At 38.3% G+C, this 17,137-nt stretch overlaps 1 protein-coding gene across 1 annotated transcript in view; it reads left to right on the plus strand.

Moving 5' to 3' along the window:
• The window catches only part of LOC149086300 (protein disulfide-isomerase A5), a 68,011-nt gene that overhangs the window by 33,655 nt on the left and 17,219 nt on the right, over positions 1–17,137 (plus strand). The gene's annotated exons all lie outside the window — the stretch shown is intronic.

A 17,137-nucleotide genomic window follows, 5' to 3' on the forward strand; every position in this document is an offset into this window, starting at 1 on the left:
TTCCGAGGACTTTCATCTCTGAGAGATCTTCGTCTGGTGTTGGTCGCTGGTGACTTGCCATGAACTCCAAAACTTTGTTCCTCAATTAGCTCTACTAACGTAGATGGATCTGCATCATGTTTACCCTGGTCTGCGACTGGAAAGATGATGTTCAGCAGAACATGGACTTCCTATGATGAGATCCAACCATATCTACTAAAAGGAAAATTTCAAACTGAAAAAAAACTTAATTATAAAATTGTTCTTAACGATAAATTGAGGGTTAAACTGTGAATGTAAATTTACAAAATCAATTAAATGTAATAAAGCAATTGAAGTGATTCAAAAGAAACTTGTTGTCTGCCTTAACTAAGGATAATTCGAATCGGGCATGTAACCCCATGAAAGGATGTTACATCTTCTCTGGAGCCCTTCAACAAATTCTATGTCCCTCTGTAGGTATGGTCCCCAAAACCTCACAGCATACTCCAGTGCAGGACAAACTAATTCTTGGAAAAGCTGAAGAATGACTTTAGGAGAACGTGAAGAGACCTTTTTGAAAATGAAACCAAGCATTCTATTTGATTTTTTGACCACTGCTGAACAATGTTCAGAAAACCTAAGCCGCTTGTCAATGAGAATTCCCAAATCAGTGACCCTAGTTGCATCCGGGATAGTTACACCATTCAACTCGTAAGAGAACTGTGGGTCGTTCGAACCAAAATGAACGACCATGCACTTGTCAATGCTAAACGTCACGCTCTGCTCATTTGCCCATGCTGCAATCCTGTTTAAGTTGGTCTGGAGCAACTCCTATCGCTTTGATTCCTGATTCCATTAACTCACGTCTTCAAATTTGTTAGCAATCAACTCTATAATCTCTGCTCAAAGGCAGTGGGGGTTAGAACTTCAAACCCTCCTTCTGTGAGTCAATGCCCTTGTATAAGACATGCAGCATTGCCTGTTGCATCCACAGATTTGTAACCTTTCAAAATCATGCAGGCAACAAATGGATGACACGAAAATAGTTTTTCACAAATATGTATTTATTATTATCGCGGAGAATGTCATCAATTAACATCAGTTAATTTTCCTTATCACAATCATAACATAGTTTTTTAGACTTCGATTTAGAATCATTAAAAGTTTGTCATGGAATGAAGTCCCTCGTTTCTGTCAAGAAGTAAAGATAGTATAGATAGAACTATCTAAAGATAGAACTATAGATAGAACTATAAAGATAGTATAGATAGAAGTAAAGATAGATCTCACCAAGTTTCTCGAGGTTTATCCGTAACAATTTTCTGATGGTTCTTTCTACAGCAGTTGATTTCCAATGAAGTTTGGAAAATTATTATCATTATCTTAGCATGTCTGACGGCAGTAGATCAACCCATATAGCTTTTACGTACTATCCCAGGAAGTTGCTGTCGGGAATAAGCATTGCAATGGAGGTTGACCAAGTGAGCTGAAGAGGATCTTCTGATCTCATTAATTGCAGTAATGTTGTTGGCAGTGGATCACAGCCTCCAATCCATGTTGGCGTCTCAAGAACATGACAGCACAGCAGTAAATCATTTTGGTGAGAATTCATTTTTGGTGACTAGGGTCTCTGTGACACCTTCAAAGAAACTTTGTGTAGAACATTAGACTTCATTCTTCATTGAAGTCTGACCATTTAAGACACAATGAGCTGATTAGTTAGTTATACAAAATTTAAGTTCAGGCCAAGAGCCAAATGAAGTTCCAATTAATTTAAATTATCAACTGCTACATATCGATCAGTGAGATGTGGTAAAAATGTGAAGTTGCTAATTATACACTAACAGTATTTATAAGATAATAACCCGCATAAATTTTGGCATACTGTAAACAATGCAATACAGGTGCCATTTGTCTCAGGGCAGAAAAAAATGTCATTGCAACATTTTATGCAAGTTTACTTATTTGAACATAATCAAAAAACTATTCAAATTATACCAATCTGAATGACAACATATTAAAACAGATCGGCTGCGATAGCCGATCACTTGATCATGATTGACCGCAGATGATTGGGTGAAGTAAACATATTATTTTAATGATATTATTTAGAAATCTGGAGACTTGCAGTATCTCTATGGGTTGTGCTACAGTAACCACCTTAGCACCATTTGCACCTAAACTAAGGTACAGTAATTTAGAATGACCGTAAGCACTATTTCAAAAAAAGATTATCTAGCTCAATTAAATGCTAATAAAGATCTGAAAATTAGTTTTAAGTGTTGTAAACATTTGGTATTAACATATTTATGCTCATCTGTTGGTAGAAACAAATTTAAGACAGTTTCACAGTTAAAAACATGAAATTTAAAATGATTGTAGGCTAAATGAATGCTTGATGGAAAGAACATTGGTAATTTGAGATTTAATTAAATGATTAAATTATACGATACATCAGAGACCCATCGGGAACACATTTTCTTGCATGCGTCTGGTCTCATACTTCAACATCGAATGATGATATATGATAGTGCCGTTACATGGCAGGTGTCTCTATGCTATGCACCTACATCTAAAGAGCAGGTGGTATTCGCTAATATTCAGCCACCCTGCTAAAAGAACGTCCTTGTTCACATGATACATTACTTGGCACAGCACAATTTTTCTGGTATATCAACAAATGCACAAATTGCAAGAAAAAATAAAACATTATGGAAACTATAAAACACACGATACATAATAAATGCAGAAATATAACAAAGTACTAAAGTAAAAACACGCATAATATGCATTGAAGTCAGAAAATAATGGCAGTTCTTTTATAGTTCATAGTCTTTCAAATATGATGGCAATTGTCTCGCCTTTTTTGGACGGTTCACTCTGCTTGAATCATTGCCAGGATTGCAATAATCCTCTCTCGGTATACATCATAGGCAGAGATTGACTTGGAAGTCTGGGGGGGGGGGGGGGCACGATGATGATGATGATGTCAATTCTCATATATGTATATATACATTAGATCAGTCGACTCCACCTTTAACTCTGGGGGTGCAATGGCCCCCCACGCTACCCCCTGTATCTCTGCCTATGGTGTACATGCATTTGATATATGATTATCGTTGATTTGTGTCACTTCATCGCCATTGATATCTGAGTCTGTGACGTGATCTTCATCGTCAACAAGATGGAATAGTTTCATCTGAGATGCATGGGCTGTTGTGTAGTTTTATTGTCTTCCTCGCTCTTGAGCACTTTAGTGATCTTATATGTGTCTGTTGGCAGTATTCCAGCAACCACCATTGGACCTCTGTACTTTGCTTGTATTTTGGTACTTACTCCGGTCTGCTCTGGTAACCGTCGTACCACTATCACATCACAAATAGAATATTTAAAAGCAATGCTGTGATGAACATCATGCATCTCTTTCATTTTCTTGTTTTAGTCCAAAATATTTTCTCGGGCTTGATCACGCATCTTGTTTGGTGACTCGTCTTCGGAAGATGTTGGCAATAATTCTGGTGAGAAGTAACCTTCTCTTTTGGGTTTGTATCCATGTAAAAGTTCAAAAGTCAAAAGGAGATTTGCCTGTGGACTTACTGGGTGCTCAATTTATTGATCTCTGCACTTCAGGCAATACTCAATCCCAGTCCCTATGTGACTCAGTTTTAACAGACAAGGTTATCATAGGTATAAGAACTCTGTTTATACGCTCGACTTGACCATTTGCGTGTAGTCTTTGACTGCAGATAAGTGTATATCTAATTCCATGCAATCTACAGTAATCTTCAAATGCTTTTGGTGTGAAGCAGGTTCCACGATCAGTTATAATGGAGAGTTCCATAATCATTGATGAATTCATCAAAGTACTTGAGTACACTCCTCGTGGAGCAATTAGGACACTGTCATAAATGAACAAGTTTTTTGAAGTTATCAATAATGACCAAAAGTTCTTTGTTGCGAGGAGAACTGGATATCAATGGTTCTAGGAAATTCATGTGAATAATTTCAAACTGTATTTTGAATACACCTTTTACCTGTGGTATAGGGTTCATTTTCCCTTGTTTCTTTCCTGATGGTGCTTTTGTGAATGCACAGACCACACACTGTCCCACATGTTGTTTGATGTAGCTCACCATTTTTGGAAACCAAAAATGTTCTTTGATCATCTGTACTACTTTTTCTGCACCAGAATGACCTGAAAAGTCATGATATTTCACAGCAAGGTGTTTTCTCATGTTTCGTGGCATCACAAACAACTTCCTTTGCTTGCAATTAATTTCTTTGATGCGATGTAATATACCTTCATTCAACTCATAATTATCAATAGTGGATTTATCATGATGAGTACTTTTAGATATTGGTTTCTTGAAAATGGAAATAATTTTCTGCAATTCTTGTTAGATTATTAGATTGTGGCTATTGTCACATTGACATAGCATACCTGCTAATCCGACTGCACTTGCATCAGTGTGCAATTCTGTTTTATCAGGAGGATAGAATAATTTTAACACTGGTTGTGACACTAGTTTTTCTCGCAAGATCACAAAAGCATTTTGTTGTTCATCATTCCATTTAAATATCTGATAAGTAAACAGTTAAGAGGAAAGCTATGATAGCACACTATGATGAACTCCAAAACTTTGTTCCTCAATTAGCTCTACTAACGTGGATGGATCTGCATCGTGTTTACCCTAGTCTACGACTGGAAAGATGATGTTCAGCAGAACATGGACTTCCTATGATGAGATCCAACCATATCTACTAAAAGGAAAATTTCAAACTGAAAAAAAACTTAATTATAAAATTGTTCTTAACGATAAATTGAGGGTTAACCTGTGAATGTAAATTTACAAAATCAATTAAATGTAATAAAGCAATTGAAGTGATACAAAAGTAACTTGTTTTCTGCCTTAACTAAGGATAATTCTATGAAGCACCGAAAGAAACTCATCAAACCCAGAAATTGTTGTAGTTCTTCTTTGGTCTTGGAAACTGGATACTCAGTTATCACAATTAATTTCCTTGGTCCAGGCTTCAATCCCTCTCTGCTTACCGCAAAACCAAGATATCCTACTTCAGGCATACCAAATTCACATTTGGATAATTTCAATGTAACTCCAGCTGTTTGCAGTTTTTCCAAAACCTTTTTTTAGTTTTACCATCATATCATCGAAATCACATGCACCAAAAATATATCAACAAAACATGTTAGAGTTTCCACAATAGATCACCCAAAGCAACAGACATCACACGCTGAAAAACTGGAGGTCCATTTGCTAATCCGAAAAATTAACGAGTTGGCTCGAAATGTCCATCAGGTGTTGTAAGCACAGCTTTACGTGATGATTCATCATTCATTGGGATCTGGTTGAATCCTTGACATGCATCACACATAAGCATACAAAACATACTAAATCCTCAAATACGGTCAAGCAAATCATCAAGACATGGGAGGGGAAATTTATCCTTCACGGTTTGAGTATATAACTGCCTATAATCAATCACCATTCCGTATTCACCAGTCTTTTTGGGAACAAGCAAGACTGGATTACTGTAATCCGATATACTATCTTGCATAATTCCCTGATCTTTCATTGCTGTAGTAATTTTTCACAGCATTTGTCTTTCATAATGTGAAGCATGGTATGGAGATCATGCTACCAGCTTGCTTCCTGGAATTTCATTTATGTGCATTGTAGTGACCTTATGTTCTATGCATAGTGAGCACTCATCATGACAAGCATAAACAGAAATTTATTAATAAAAAAAATAAAATAAGAACGTTAACATGCGAGGACGATCCTACTCGATCGCTTTTTCACACATTTCTCCCCTCTGTTTATTTTTGAATGTCCAATTTTGTTTTTGCAATCTTCCGTCTCCTGAGGCTTTTCTTCTTCTTGCGCTCTCGAGCCTTATACCATATTGTTACGTCAAGGTTCTCAACTGAGAGACGCGCTACAGAACACTACACCCCCCACGCAAGATTGTAACGTTACCAATTGGGCCCCCATGGAAATCGTCTTTATTCTAGTCATTGTTTTGCCTTTGTCTCCGGGATCGACCGGTGGGATCGTGTGTCTGCCGATCGGCCGCCATCTTGTTATGTTTTGTTGCCAGATTCAATATAATGTTTACAATATTTCCTTTTCTCTCATGAAATTATGTAAATCAGATACAAGCTAATACCGCACCTTCAATGTTGTGATTGGTTCTTCCGTGAGGCATTATGGGAATGCTGCTATATAAAAGCCAGCTAGAGATGTGCTGACTTACGACTTACGACCGACTCAACGGTTTAATCAGTAAGGCGTCACGCCCTGTCATGGTGTGAGCTAGATCGTCTCATAAATACAATGAAGTTACAATAGTAGAAGTGTGCCTTGGCACTTATCCCGTCTCATCGCACGTAAGGTTTCAACTTCGTCGTGATCCAGTGATCGGTTAGTGGCCAGACCGCCCACCCGTGGACCTTCATCTCCAGTTCCATGTGCAGTGGCTGAGCTTTCATCTCAACGTGTGTGTTTACACCAAAACCGTCTGAAGCTGGTGCCGACGAGTCTTTGGCTGTGCGGCAGACACCTGGGAGTATCTACCGGACGATGTGATAACATGTGAAAACCTGGACACGGCAGTGAGATCGATTCATATTTCTGTTTCATTGTGACAATGAGAGAAAAGCCTAACTGTGATAATTGTGATAAAACGTTAATTAATAGTTTAACAATATAATTGAATAAATGTTTATAGTTCATTCAAAACCTTTGTCTATTTCATTGTTGTCATCCACTCAATGGTTACTGGGGGGAAAATATTAAAGAACCGGGAAGTAATGATTACAACAAGTTACAACCTATAAACACAAACTGAATTCTCTCGTTTGTTCTGTTCTTTGACGAATTCCAACAGCGCGGCTCGAAGTATCTCAGCAACGGTCCAGCATCAACTCCCTAGATGTCCTGGTCGTTATCACCTTGATGATCTCCACGTCGTCTATCACAAAGATTCGGAAGTAATCCGTTTGGAGGAGTTTCTTGAGCATCTTGCCGGTTGCCACGTCCCTGCCACCTATGGTAGACTTGCAGAACTTCCCGGGCGCCAACTCGTCGGACTGATTGGTATGAATCAGCACGTTCACGTCGATGTTCAGAAACGACCGCAGCACGTCGGACATCAATGTGATTAAACCCTCGTGTTTCATGTCAAAGCCCTTTATCAACAGCAGGACGAGGATGTCCCCGGTGGCCTCGTGGAAACCAGGATTCGTTCCGCCCCGGAAAACATGTGGCAGATGCACGTATTGCATGAAAAACTGAATGTGTCCCATCTCATGGTGAATAGTGATGAAATCATCCTCGGTTCTGTCTGCGAACATTTTGATCCAGAAGTCCAATCCATTGGACAATTCGTGGACAGACGCGTAGCAAACCATCTTCTTGCCTTTGGATCTGTCGAATATAGACATCTTCCAGAAGACCTTCGTCATTGGCTTCAATCTCAGCGGAGTGAAAAACTCTTCAGCCGTCTTCACTTCCAGCACCGTCATATTTTCTGCTTTTGATGCTGGAGCGACGTTCACAGATGGCTTCTCGGTAAATTGCTTCATGTGGTCCATATTGCTACCCCATTGCTGGGCCCCCATGTCCTCTAAAATATGCGCTGGAACGGGTCCGCGTTCTTGAATCTTGTCGTCAAGATCCCCTCGTCTTTTTAGTTATTGGTTCCTGTATACAGTCAGAATGAATCACTGGAATTTGACACCCAGAATCCACTAAGCTTCTGATTTTTCTATCATCTACGCAAATATCAGCATAATGTAAAGGGTTCAAATCCAGACTCGATTCACTGGAATTAAATGATTCCGATCGAATTTCTGCGATCAACACATTTTCTTCCGATTTCTCTTTTGTGTTAGCCTTATATCTTCGGTCACAATCTCGAACAAAATGGTTCAGTCCACAGATATAACACTCCTTTGGGGTTTTTCTGATGATCGTGTTTTCGGTCTTGTTCCAGTCCTTATTGCTATGATATTTCCGAGTTGGTGGTTGATATGCTGTTCTTGTCTACGTTCCTCGTCCCTCTCTATCACTGAAGTGTTGTTGCTGCGACAATGACCTTTCTTCTTCGGAGAAATCCTTCTGCCTCTTACCGATGTCTGCCCTGATGTTCTCGTAGTCGTCCAATTTATTAGCAAGGATGTCGGGTCGCTTGAATTGGGACCACTCGTCAATAAAATGATCTCGAATCTCTGACGGAACTTTCCATTTTATCTTTCCAGTCCCTGAGGTCTAAAGGGAAGAAATATACATCATGCACTGTATGTACTAAACTAGCTGTTACCCGCAGCTCATCCGCATGAATTTGGTAATCTGAAACTTCTTCCTTGAGACCCCTTTAGGGTGTGAATTTTAAGAAATCCCTTCTTAGTGAGTCTGCATCATAAAATGCAGATACTGACCAAATTTCAAATTTATAATTTCAGCGGTTTTTACTCGGCTTGATTTTTCTGCATAGCATTTCAACCTCCTTATGACTCCTTAAGAGTCAAATTTTGAAAAAACATCTTAGAGTAAGTCTTTATGCCATGAAATAAAACTACCGACCAAATTTCATAAATACAGTTAAACCTTGTTAAGTCGTCACCCAAATAAGTCATTACTCCGGTCAAGTCATCTTTTTTCTTCAGGCTCATCCAAGCTTTCATAGACAACAAAGCTTTTTTTTTTTCAAACCGAGCACAACTCAGGTCTATTTCCATAGGCAATTTACTACCTAGTGAATTGTACCGGAAGTGTAAGTGTGTGAACCTAACAGTTTGAGTGTGTGTCTAGTGTTGTGTATGATTTTCAGTGCTGCCATCTATATTTCAGAAGTGAAGGGAGTGATGTGTAGTGACTGAATATTTGTACTGTTTGTAGGACTGTTGCTCTCTGTAAAACAGTTTGAGTGCGTGTCTAGTGTTGTGTATGATTTTTCAGTGATGCTATCTATATCTCAGAAGTGAAGGGAGTGATGTGTAGTGACTGAATATTTGTACTGTTTGTAGGACTGTTGCTCTCTGTGGCAAGACTTTTTAACGGGGACATCGGCTCGCATTTGCGCCTCGAAGTTGGGAACCACAGAAAATCAACTTCAGCCGACCACCACCGTCAAATCCTCATTTACTCATCGGTAATTTTGGTTAACTCATCACTATGAAAAGTTTGAGATAGAGGAACAGATAATTTTTATGGCTCTCATTAAAAAAAGAGCTTGTGTTCACAGCATTTCCATATGATTAAAAGTTACCATGAAAGCCTCTGTACCAAAACGGAACAGTTTAAGTAACGAAAATTACACTGAGGAAGTTCATTTGCCAACTAGGGTTTTTGAAACGTTGGGGACTGATCAAGCTAGACCTGATTTCTGCATGGGCTCCTTTAATTAGGGATTTCAAATTTAAGCAAAATATCTTTGTTGAAAGACAAAACTTTTTTTTTCAAAGTTCAGGTCTTCTAATGGTCACTTTTCCCTGTCCAGGGCTCCCCTCTAGTCAAAAGTGGATCCTGTCTTCGAGATTACTTTGTAGTTGTATCATGAAAATTAACACTAAAATTAAAATTGTGTATATGTAAAATTAATGTGCAATAGTTGTGAAGAAAAGCGAACTATTTTAACAGTTGCTCTGATTAGTCTAAATTAGAAATTACTAGTATAAATCAAAGAGTACCAGTATATTTTTCTTTTTTTTCTTTCAAACTGACTACAACTAAGGTCTATCACCATCAATGGGCGATTTACTACCTAGTGAGTTGTGCCAGAAGTGTAAATGTGCATGTACCCTAACAGCCTAACAGTCTGAGTGCGTATGCAGTGTTGTGTTTGATTTTTCATTGCTGCCATCTATATTACAGAAGTGAAGTGAGTGATGTGTTATGATTGAATTACATTTGTACTGTTTGTAGGTCTGTTGCTCTCTGTGGCGAGACTTTTTAAATAGGAGATTGACTCGCATTCACGCCTTGAAGTTGGGAACCCAACTGAAAACCAACTTCAGCCGACCACCACTGTGGCGTTCGAACCCGGGAACCTTGCAACACAAGTCCGTCACTATGACCACTCAACCACCACAATGGCACACCAGTATATTTTGTGGGAAATCGATCAAAGCCATCAAAGGAGAGAAGGTCATCAAGGATACATGGTTAGGGGGTTTTGGAACTCGCTGATGAATGTCTGCGCTTGTTGTTGAGAGAGGAAAGTTTTTATATTAATTTGTTATGTAGTCCTGCCATATACATTTTATTCCCCACAATTTTACCACAATAAGTTAAGTAATAAGAGATGGAAAAAAAAAGAATTTCTAATATTTTTCCTTTTGCAATCTATAAATTTCATTAATATTGTAATTTTGATTCATATTTTAATAAATGTTATACTACTTTAAATTTATATGATTTTCACAATATTGCATATTGAAACTGACGGCACTTCTCTTAAGCCGCCATACTGTTTTGATAACATGCAGTGATGACATATCAAAGTTTTACTGTATTTCTCCAGCGGTTTCGGCTTGCCATGATTTCTTTGTATAACCTTTGAACTCCCTATGACCCCTTAGTGGTCAAATTTCGAAAAACCCTTTCTTAGTGGGTCTTTACTTCATAAAATAAAACTACTGACTGAATTTCATATTCATAACTCCAGTGGTTTCAGCTCGGCGATGATGAATCAGTCAGTCAGGACATGTCATTATATAAGTATATATATACTAGGGGGACAAAGTCCCCTGACGCCTACGGCGTCCAACCCCCGCCCCCAACTCCTCCAATGGAGCTAACTACTCGTCACATCTTCTTTAATTATAAAGCAAAATATTCCTCAGGCACTGCAAATGCCTGCGAAATAGTTTTTCATTGATAGCTTCCCATTCTGATTTCGATAAGCAGTGCACTGCCATCATAAATACAACAGAATACTCGATGAACCGCAATACATATGTGATATACCGCGATAGGCAATACAGCACAATAAGTAATGCACCACCATATCAGCAATACAGCAAATTAAGTAGTGATTCACTATATACGGTGTATCACAACACGCAAAGCACCACTATCGGCAATAAAGCACAATACTTAGTCCACCACTATATACAGTGCACCACAATACAGCACAAAACGCAATGTGCCACCATTGGCAATGCACCACTATATGCAATGCACCAACATCAGCAATACTGCAAAATAAGTAGTGTACCATGATAAAGAATGCACCACAATACGCAATACAGCGCAATACGTGATGCATCGAAATAGGCAAAGTACCATAATATCATAGCTGCCAAGTCTCCCGAATTTTTCGGGAATCTCCCGAATTTTAGCTTCATCGCTCGACCTCCCGAAAAGTTCTTAAATCTCTCGAATTTTTAAGAAAATCACAAAAATCCCTAATTGTCCGTAAAAATTCCCTACTTCATTAAAAAAAAATCTCCGCTTATGAAAACAATCCCTATAAGGAATTTCTTGTGGGGCATGAAGCCTTTTTTTTTCTTCTTTCGAAATGACGCCAAACGTCGTAAATAAATGGGAAAATTCCCCATTTTACAAACCCTCTGATGGTAACAAAGTTGTTTGTCTTATCATGCAGGGAAATCGCTTAGCAGCCAATAGTCCTGGATAATAATTGAAGATTCTAGTGACTCGCATATGGTCAAAATTTCTTTTGTTGAAGTTAGTACATGCGATATAACGAAACACGAATACTGATAAGCAAAAACATATTTAATCAGTTTTAAAGATACTTATTCCCCGATGAATTTCCTTTCATCAAACGTTCCAGAAGAGGGCCGACTTTTACTTTTTGTACAAGTTGTGTTACGGACATAAACATCGGTCATGGAAAAACTGCCATCATCACTCATGAAATGAAAAAAAAACCCATCAAGCAAGTGTCACAAAAAGTCAGTGCTCTTCAAAAATTGACGCTTTTTTGCTTCATCTTCCGATGATTTTGGGGTCATTCGCGCAGAATGTTTGTTCACATCGTTTCTGATTGAACACAATATTTATTTTTACATCATTGAAATTTTGGCCTCCAATTTCACTTGTTTTTCACGTAGGAATTTTATTCCCAAGGGTTTAACTTCCATGTGTGTAAAATCCCTATTTTAATTTGACTTCAGTTTTTGAGTAGGGATTTATTCCCTAAGCTTTAACTTATACGTTTGGAAATCCTTTTTTTTTTGGAAAAATCCCTATTGTATTTATTAGGGAGTGGTTTAAGCATAAAATACGGGTTTGCGCAAAAATCTCCCGAATTTTCATTTCCGAAAGTTGGCAGCTATGTAATATGTACCACAATACATCGTAAGCACTGCATTACAATAAGCAATGCAGCGCAATATGCAAGGCACCACAGTACGCAATGTATAGCATCGAGCAAAACACAATAATACGCAATGAATGCACCACAGTACATAATGTATAGCGTTGAACAAAACATAATAATACGCAATGCACCACAATACGCAATAAGCACTGCGTTTCAATAAGCAATAAGCACTGCGTTTCAATAAGCAATAAGCACTGCGTTTCAATAAGCAATAAGCACTGCGTTTCAATAAGCAATACAACACGTGATGCGCTACAATATGGAATGCACCCCTATTTGCAGTACTCCGCAATAAGCAATACACCCCAATATGCAATAAGCACTCATTAAAATAAGCAATACAGCACGTGATCCACTACAATACGCAATGCATTACAATCAGTACTGCACCACCATTTGCAGTGCACCACAATAAGCAATACAGTATAATATGCAATCCCCCACAATAAGCAATACAGTATAATATGCAATCCACCACAATACGCAAACGCGATGTATCGCATCAAACAAAGCAGAATAATACGCAATGCACCTCAATACACAATAAGAACTGCATTACAATAAGCAATACAGCACGTTATGCACTACAGTACGTAATGCATAACAGCACAAATCAACAACCAGCAAATTCAGCAATGCACTGCAATCAGCGAAACATCGCAATGAGCAGTTTACAACAATACGCAAAACAGACTGCATTGGACTGCATTATAATAAGCAATACAGCATGCGATGCACTAAAATTAGCATTGTATTGGAAGTGCACTACAATACGTAATACAGCATAATAGCAATACCCACTGCATTAGATTAAGCAATGCACTACAATATGCACTGCATTACAATAAGCAATACAGCACAATACGCAATGTATTACAATAAGCAATACAGCACAATACGCAATGTATTACAATAAGCAATACAGCACAATACGCAATGTATTACAATAAGCAATACAGCACAATAGGCAATGTATTACAATAAGCAATACAGCACAATACACAATGTACCACAATACGGAATAAGCACTGCATTACAATAAGCAATACAGCATGCAATGCACTACAAATACGTGATGCACCACAATCAGCAATGCACTACAATAAGGCCTACAGCACAATAAGCAGTAGAAATGGCATTATAATAAGCAATACGGAACACAATGTACTGCGTAATGCATACAATATGCAATGCACCACAATACGCAATGCAGCACAATCAGCGGTGCACCATAATACGTAATGTACCATACAATGCTCATACTACACTGGTGAAATAAATTAAGAGAATTTGCATATTTTATTGAATTTCATGAAAAAACTGAACTGAATGTAAAACCACTGCTTTTAAACAAAAATGCAAATCTTGTACGTCAAATACGTAAGCGTACACGTGTGTGTAGGCGGAGCCAGTAGAGAAACAGACTTTATAAGCGCACGTAAGTTAAGACGCATTTCGTTTGCTAGCACACCTCTGCAAATTTCTTGGTGTTATTTTGTCGGTTAATTTCAAATTGTAACAGTAAAAATGAGTAACCACCAACGTTTAGATGATGGAATGAGGTGGCGAATTGTGGGGAGGCTAGAAGCAGGCCAATCTCAAGTCCAGATTTGTAGAGAGTTCAATTTAACGCCCAGCATCGTGTGTAACTTATGGAAACAGTTCCAGGATACCGGATCCATCGAGAGAAAGCCTGGGCAAGGTCGTCCAAGAGCCACGCTAGCCAGAGAAGATTGCCATTTGTCGATTATAGCGAGGCGTAACAGGAGTGCTACAGCTTCTCAGCTCTCTCGTGACTTGTATGCAGCCACAGGAACCCGTGTATCAAGGGTGACTTTCCAAAAGACTTCATGAGAGAGGGTTGTTTGCGTCCCGCTCACTTCTATGGACAGGAGAATCCGTTTATCATGGTGCAGAGAGCATAGAGATTGGAGTATGGATCAATGGGCGACCGTTCTCTTCACTGATGAGTCCGCCTAAGCACCGATTCTCGCCATATGTTCATATGGAGAGAACCAGGGGGACCCACTACCTACCCTCCAATGTCCGCGAAATCGACCATTATGGCGGAGGAGGTTTAATGGTCCGGGCAGGCATCATGTTGGATGGCCGCACACCTCTCCATGTCTTTGAAAGAGGCACTGTGACTGGTGTGAGGTATAGGGATGAGGTCTTGGAGCCCTATGTTCACCTTTTCAGTTGGCCCTGAGTTCATTTTAATGCACAATAACGCGAGGCCACATAGAGCTCTTCTGCTCAATGATTTTCTAGGGAGTGAGAATATTCGCTGGAGTGATTGGCCAGCCAGATCTCCAGACATTAACCCTATAGAGCATGTCTGGGACGCTCTGGGGAGGGCAATTGCAACTCGCAACCCCTCTCCGCGAACCATCCAGGGAATGAAAACAGCGTTGCTGAACGAGTGGGACCAATTGCCACAGGGAATGATAAACTGCCTTATTTCAAGTAGGAAATCATGCTGCGAGACCTGTATATCTGTAAGAGGGGACCATACTCCCTATTAACCCATTTTTTTGTTCATTCTGCAACCACTGTTTCATACCTTCCGACTCCAATGAGTGTTACACACGATCATGCGTGTATATTGCAATTATTGAATGGTTATTTGTTTTGTATTGTATCAATGTATGTACATATCAAATTTCATTAAAATCGGTACAGTAGTTCTAGAGATAATCGACCAAGTCTGCAAATTCTCTTAATTTCTTACACCAGTGTACATTGATGCATAATAATACGCAATGCACCACATTCACCATATTGCAATGGCTCACAATAAGCAGTAGGCACGACATTATAATAAGCAATACGGCACACGATGTACGTACAACACGCAATGTAGCACAAAATGCAATACACCAAAATACGCAATACATACTGCATTATAATAAGCAATACAGTACGCGATGCACTACAACACGTAATGCATAACAATACGCAATACGCACCATAATAAGCAATACAGCTCAATACACAATGAAGCACTATACATCTCAATAAGCACCACAATACGCCAATTCGCAATGAGAAGCAAGTATTCATCCTCGACTCAAAATGAAACCTGTCAATTTCCTCATAAAGAAATCTGTCCAATGCCCCGCCCTGGGTACCCAGACCCTGTGTGTTGGGAGCACTGCTGATGTATACATACTTCTGGGTGCATGCACAAAACTTGATCCCTATAGATCAAGCGGTTCCTGATGTGTACCGACTTTCGTAACACAAAAACGTAACAGATTTCCGTCACTCAAAAACTTAACTAATTTTGGTTGCTTAGAAACAGGCCCTTTTCGAGTTTGTGATTTTATATTATAAAGTAGATAGATATACTAATATCACACACTAAATCATCACAACATCAGTTACCAAATATTTTCACCAGCATGAATAGATTGTAGAATCACTGGAACATCGAAAACATCGCGGAATCTTTAACCTCAACAACCATTAGACTACTTCGGATGATATCGAGAATCATGGGAGACATCGATATCTTCAGTAACATCGGAGACCAACGGAATCTTAATCTCAACAGTCATTAGTATGCACTGGCGATCCTCTGTAGACTTCAGATATCCTCGGGTAACATCGGAAACAGCAATTAGCTGACGTCATCAGCAATCACCAGTAGAAAAGAAGAAAACTTTTTTGTTTGTTTCATCTTCGAGAAGAAGACAAACTTTGCAAACTGCCGATTGTAGGCTCTAACTCATAAGCATCAACGCACGTGGGATATGCATAACATTATCGTTATCACTATCTATCCTGCTTCTGAATTGTGGACTAAACGAATGAGACGTTTCTTGATGGAGAGACAGCATCATTAATATGGGAGATTTAATTAAATGATTAATAAATATGTATGATAGGGCATCAGGGTTAGGTTTTTGACCCCAGAAACTAACTCGGTATCAAAACTATCAAAATCTTACTGTCAATGATGTCAAATAGTTTTTGTTAACTTGATAGATATGTTAAATAACAAAACTTTTACTTTTATTTAGATTAAAGGGTTTTATATTCAGAATGATAATTACTGAGGAAAAATATCTATTTTGATATTTTAAATTTTCTGATCCACCCAAAATTTTATTCCATATTCTCATTAAAAATTCTCATGCAGCATCTGTTAATGCACTAACTAAACTCATTTATTTTCTCCTAAAAAGTTCTTAGATCAGGGTGTATAAATTCACAGAGTTTTAAAAAGTATTTTCAATGAAAGCAGAGCTGACAAGACTTGATACCCAAAGCATTTGTTTTGCATGTTTGAATACAGCTTCAATTGGAAAACTATTGCATTATAAATGCTAGTAAATGTACCATATCATAGTGCAAAAGTAAGAATAACTAAGTTTGACATACAAGCTAGCACTGCAAATTAAATGACATTTTAGTCCTACAATTTAGTATTTTGATCGCTAGATATATTTCAATGTTATGCGCAATAAGAGTATTGTTTCAAGTATCAGTGGTTATCTAGATAATTTAATAATAACAGAAATCAACATTACATACATGATGTAATAAACTTTTTTAAACTCTGTTGTAAAAAGAGGACAGCAGACGGTTTATATCAATACGAACATATATAAGCAGTTGAAGAAATTTTGGGAAGGTCAAGAATCATCTTGAATCAAAGAATGTCAAATCATTCCACAGTTTTCCCTTCAATGTTTATGTTATGCTTTATTAAAATTGTATAAGAAAAAAAACATATATATTGTCCAAAATAATTCAGTCGAGAGTAGGAAATTATTTTAGAATCATATTTTTTAAA

This window comes from Pholcus phalangioides, unplaced genomic scaffold, assembly GCF_987345545.1.
Source record: "Pholcus phalangioides strain wild (caught in Gottingen) unplaced genomic scaffold, Ppha-v1.0 ptg000005l_1, whole genome shotgun sequence".
Classification (NCBI taxonomy): Eukaryota; Metazoa; Arthropoda; class Arachnida; order Araneae; family Pholcidae; genus Pholcus; species Pholcus phalangioides.